The 5,610-nt window shown below is 41.2% G+C and overlaps 1 pseudogene; it reads left to right on the top strand.

Annotated features, from left to right (window-relative positions):
- Positions 1–215: 215 nt before the first annotated feature.
- LOC118581740 lies at positions 216–1,066 on the top strand (annotated as a pseudogene).
- The last annotated feature ends 4,544 nt before the right edge of the window (positions 1,067–5,610 follow it).

The following is a 5,610-nucleotide window of genomic DNA, read 5'->3' as shown; positions in this document are numbered from 1 at the left end:
CTGGAACTAGAGTTACAGATGGCTGTGAGCCACCATGTGGGTGCTGGGAATGGAACCCAAGTCCTTTGAAAGAACAGCCAGTATGCTTGAACACCTGAACCATTTCTCTATCCCCTGTATCAATAATTTTAAAAAATCGACATTTTACTCATTTTAATACTGAAACTACACCTCTAAGAATATTTTCTAAGGAAATTGTAGAACAGTGATGCAAGATGGCAATGACCACAGACTTGGGAGTAAAAGTCCCTCTAAATTTCCTACTTTGGGAAGAGCTGGAAGAAGGCCAGAGGGAGGAGGCAACAGCATCCTTAGCTGGGGTCTAGGACATCACATGATACAAGATGGGTAGGGACGATAATTGGGCCTCCAAGAATAATTTATTAAAACCTAATATACAGCCTTGAAATAGAATGTGGGCCCAAATATCAAGAAGCAACCTCCAGTATGTAAGATTTGTAACAAAAGTCAATATGAGCCCCTCAAGTCTTTAGAACCAAGTGCCACAATAGCGCAGGCAAAGTGGCAAATTCCCACAGTATCAAAGTCATCACACGGAAGCTTGACAACAGAGACCATGAAGCTGCCACCACTGCCAGTGGAACAATTACACCAATTAGTCACCAAGGCCCTGACCTTCCCTCCCCCATCCAACTCAAGTCTTCATTTTCCACAGCAGAGAATTTTCTAGATATATCTTGTAGACCTCAAAGTACCAGAGAGGAAGTTACACTTGGACATCATCCTGAGACACTGTCCTGATACTAATGCTTTGCCCATTTGAAATACCTAAGTTGTGCTGTGTCACATCTTCAGGAGTGTAACAGCTGTCTGCCGAGTTGAACGTCTGGTGGCGCCCAACGTGTTGGCAAGAGTTTCCACCTAAAACCTGAGAAAAAAGATTCTAAAATGGAGCTAAAAACAGCTTTCTAGTTGTCTCTCTCAAGTTACCGGCAGCCTGCTGGTTTGAGCTACTATGACAGGTTCCTGTCGTGCGCCTTTGACCAGCAGTATGGTGGGAATGAGGTGTTTGCAAGCAGCACATTATGCTGGGTGGTGGATTTAGGCTTTGCTAGTTAAAAAAAAAAAAAAAAGGTTTCTGGGTTATGTGCTGCTTTGATAGAACTGCTTCTGATAGTTGACGGTACACATGGTTCCATACCCAGAGCTGGCAGTAAACTGTACCACCACAACTTTGGAAGCTGAGGTGGGTGGAGCCAGCAGCCACAGCTGCGTTTCAGTCTTACAAACATGTATTACACAGAGAATCTGGTTTATGTTGTCTTTGGGATTTTTAACTGCCAAAAAAGATTTGATCGTAAAAGCTGTTGAGTTAAACAAATATGTAAATTTTAAAGGTATCTTGACTTCAAAATTTGGATATAAGGATATGTAGGATATGTTGCTTTCCAAAAGAGTCTCTGCTTTTGTTTCCACAGAAAGCCAGAGGCTATGGATTTGTTCCAGATTAAGATACATCAGGTTTGATCAGCCAAGACCACCTGAAAGATCTCTGATGATACCATGGCCCAGATGATCCAACATCCAGAATGGTTTCAAGGCAACTGGCTCAAAAGATATACCCTCACAGATTACTCCATAATCCTAAAATTTTCTTTATGTCCCCATAAGTTACAGCACCCCCCTCGAGCAGGAAGTAGTAAAAAAACTACACCCAAATTCCGAAATATATAAAACTAACTTTGAAGATAGAATTGGCTCACTCCTTCTCTAAACCCAGAAATATTGTTTAAAAAAAAAAAAAAAAAGTTAAGAGATTCTTGTGTCCCAAATCAAAAGAGCTCTCTCATGTGGGACAGAGAAAACCAGTATTTTTATTTAAATCAGGTTAATTATAAATATGATCTCTTTCTAAAGAAGAAAAGGGGATATGACATAGATATAATAGGATGAAAGTGTAGATTAATGGATTTACTTTTAAAAAACAACAACTTATTTAAAATGTTTTACATTGGTATAGATTTTAATCTATTGATACAAACAAAGTTAATTTTGTCATACTGTATATATATTTCTACTCTTGTTTAAGGTATTATGTTTGTACAGCTAATTTAAAATTGTAATGGATAATTAAAAATAGATTAATAATTAGTCATCTATGATAATCATACTTGTAGCCATGTTAGTTAAGTCTTCCAGATATACACAGAAAATTTTCAGATAGATAGGTAATCTTCAAATAATTCAAAGACCTACAGAATATGGCATTTAAAATATTTTTTAAAATTTAGACTTTCTGGACAGTGAGATATGTCTGCTCCTGGCAGCACCGATTTACTTCAGAGAGGAGGATGGACATCAAAGACACTTCATATGGAGTTTATCTTCATTTTGGCAGAAATAGCCATTTGGGCAAGAAACTGTTCTTGCCTGGACTGTTTGATCGACTGAACATGTAGGACCCATAGAAAGGTGACCACTAAACTTTGCTTGACAAATGGTCCTTCAGGTTCCTGCTTCACAGAGGAAACTACCAGACATTCTGCAGGACACTGAGAAAAGTGACCAAGAGACTCTAGCCCTGAGGGCTGAAGACAGATGCCCCAACTTTATAAAGGAACATTAGGTGACTGTCCAGACTGCCAGCTGTCTCTGTCTACCCTACAAGACTCCCAAAAGTTTCTTGCATCCTTCTCCTGTTTCTCAGGTAATATTATATCCTCCTGAGGTCTTTGATGTAGTTGAAGCTAGATAGTTATAGTTTTCCTTAGTTATGATAAAAGATAAGTTAAAAGATAAAAACCTTAGACTTACAAATATAAGATAAATAGGATATCTTCCTTAATACTGTAATTCTTGCTGAATAATTATTTTGTTATATGTAATTTTACTATGTAAAAGTTAAAACCTTCCTAAAAAAAAAAAAAAGAAAAAAAGAAAAGGGGAAGTGCTGTGGATATTGCTCTGTGTAAATAAAATGCTGATTGGCCAGTAGCCAGGCAGGAAGTATAGGCGGGACTAGCAGAGAAGAGAATTCTGGAAACAGGAAGGCTGAGGCAGGAAGACACTGCCAGCCACTGCCATGACAAAGAAGATGTAAGCCACAAGCCATGTGGCAAAGTATAGACTAACAGAAATGGGTTAATTTAAGATATAAGAACTAGATAGCAAGAAGCCTGCCATAGCCATACAGTTTGTACAGTTTATAAGCAATATAAGTTTCTGTGTGTTTACTTGGTTGGGTCTGAGTGTCTGGCAGGTAAGAGAGATTTGTCCTGACTGTGGGCCAGGCAGGAAAACTCTAGCTACAGTCTGGGATCAAGAAGGTGTGTTGAAATCAGTTTCCTTTGGGAGAGGTGAACACAGCTAACACACCTGTGAACAATCTCAATCACCTGCTGCTGATACCTGGTCTGGATCTGCCTTTGTCCACCCTGCTGTCCTGCCGCAGCTGCATGGTGGTCCTTAGAACAGATGGGAAGCCTGCAGGTAGCAGCCCTGGGACTACTGCTAGGCTTGGGGGTGCTTTGGCTGCACCCCTGCTTTCTTCAGTCTTAAGTAATGCCTTATCCAAGCCATTGTCTCCCCTCCCCATTCCTCCTTTCTCACCCTTGGCCAAAGCTTAGATTGTAAAGCTTCCCTCTCTCTGAAATTGGCCTTAGATGAGGAATTCAGGGCTGCACACCTCCCCACCTTTATCAAGGGGTACTGCTTTCTCCCTCCTCCTCAATTCCCTTGTTGCCCATCACCACCCAACACTCGTTGTGGCTAGAAGCCATCAGGTGAGATTGGAAGAACCTGGCCTCCTTCACTTAGCTCTAAACCACACTGGTTCACTCACCATCAGCTTGGGAAGGGAGTACTGGGTCCTCAGCTTTTCTGTCACCATCAGCCAATGCACTTTGAGCTCAGGTTTCCAGGTGAACAGAGCAGTCAAAGGGTGACTCACATACACACTCACATTCACACATCCATATACACACGAAGTTAGCATGCCACAGTATTAATAGGAATGATTTATCAGTCATGAAGTTATGGTATTTTCCTTCTATGCCCCTGTATTTTCAAAACACTATTTTGGTTATTATCATGATGATAGAAAAAGAAATGTTGATTCTAACATTTTGTAATGGGAGACTATTGTCACTAGAAGACTATTCTATTTCCCCAACATGCTGATAAGTTTCTGGAGGGCAAGAATTATTAAACTTACTTTTGTGGATCATAACATATATCATTATCCATAAATTAAAGTGTCCACTAAAAATTTTGCAAGCAACAAATGACTGCAAAGTTTTCCGCCTTCAGTTCAAGCACAGTCTAAGACATTAAAAGGAGAAAATTTTGTCCAACTATTTTGTTCTTAAATCAAAAGCTTCTATATCTGTACTGATTTATGATCCTAAAATTAGGCTGTTGTAACTGTTTTGGAAGAAAATTAATAAAAAGTCAGTTTATGGCCGAGCAGTGGTGGCACACGCCTTTAACCCCAGCACTTGGGAGGCAGAGCCAGGTGGATCTCTGTGAGTTTGAGGCCAGCCTGGGCTACCAAGTGAGTTCCAGGAAAAGGTACAAAGCTACACAGAGAAACCCTGTCTCGAAAAACCAAAAAAAAAAAAAAAAAAAAAAAAAAAGTCAGTTTATTGTAACTGTGGGAATAGCACATGTGAGAACTTGCAGAGACCACACCAGCTTCCAAAGAGGAAGACTCTTCCTACCTTTTCCTCAAGAAAAAGGACAAAATCTCTTTTTATGAGGAACTAAGGGGTGAGTTGAAAAGGGCTGGCTGCATATTTCCGCTGAAAACCCTGCAGCCCAGGGTGGAAAGCATGTGTGGTGGCAGCCCCTCTTCTACTTGGTTCCATCTGTGTAGTGGCACTGTGCCTACCTTCCAGATGGTGTGCTGGCTTCACAGGGACAAAGGCGCCAAAAGATGGCTTTAGAAGACATTGTTACTACCACCCCTTTGGGTCTCTTGCCTTAGTAAGAACTCACTAGTGTTGGTGACCCTGTCACATTGCACATAGATTTTATATTTTCAAGAAATAAGCGGTTCCAAGAGCTTACTGCATCCTTTCAGTGGGCTGCCTGTTGGATTCCGATCTTTCAAACACTGGTACACTTTTTTCAGGAGAATACCAATGGAGAGGAAAGAAAGGCTGAGAGTACCCAAGCAATGGAACCAGCCAACACCCACAGTATGTGCCAGAGGACCGCCAGGGTCATCTGACTGCTAAATGAACAAGATGAAAGTGGTGTTGGCTGTGAGGCTAAGGCACTCTCTCCATGTGGGGGAAGGGGAGCAAGTGTCTCTGTTAATGCAGAGAAGCCGGTCTCTAAGGTTGGGGTGTAACTTAGATTGCATTCCTGCTATTAAAATAGGCCCAGGATTGGATCTGTAGCACCACACAAACAGCTATAAGAAAGGAAAACAGTGGAGGAGGGGGTGTGCTCTAGGAGACACCCATTATAAAATTTATTCATATGTGTCTTGTATTATATCAGGACTGATGGAGGCAACATGAAAATAAGAGCAGAAAAGAGGAGAGCAGCCTCCCAGCAGCAGATTGCCCTTCAATCAGAAAGTGAAGTGCAGTGAACTGTTCTCATCTCTCCTAGGCTGGGGCAGTGGGCTCCGGTTTTATGGGG

The sequence above is a fragment of the Onychomys torridus genome, chromosome 4 (assembly GCF_903995425.1).
Source record: "Onychomys torridus chromosome 4, mOncTor1.1, whole genome shotgun sequence".
Lineage (NCBI taxonomy): Eukaryota > Metazoa > Chordata > Mammalia > Rodentia > Cricetidae > Onychomys > Onychomys torridus.
The sequence above is the reverse complement of the archived record's forward strand: the minus strand, read 5'-3'. Positions and strand labels throughout refer to the sequence as shown.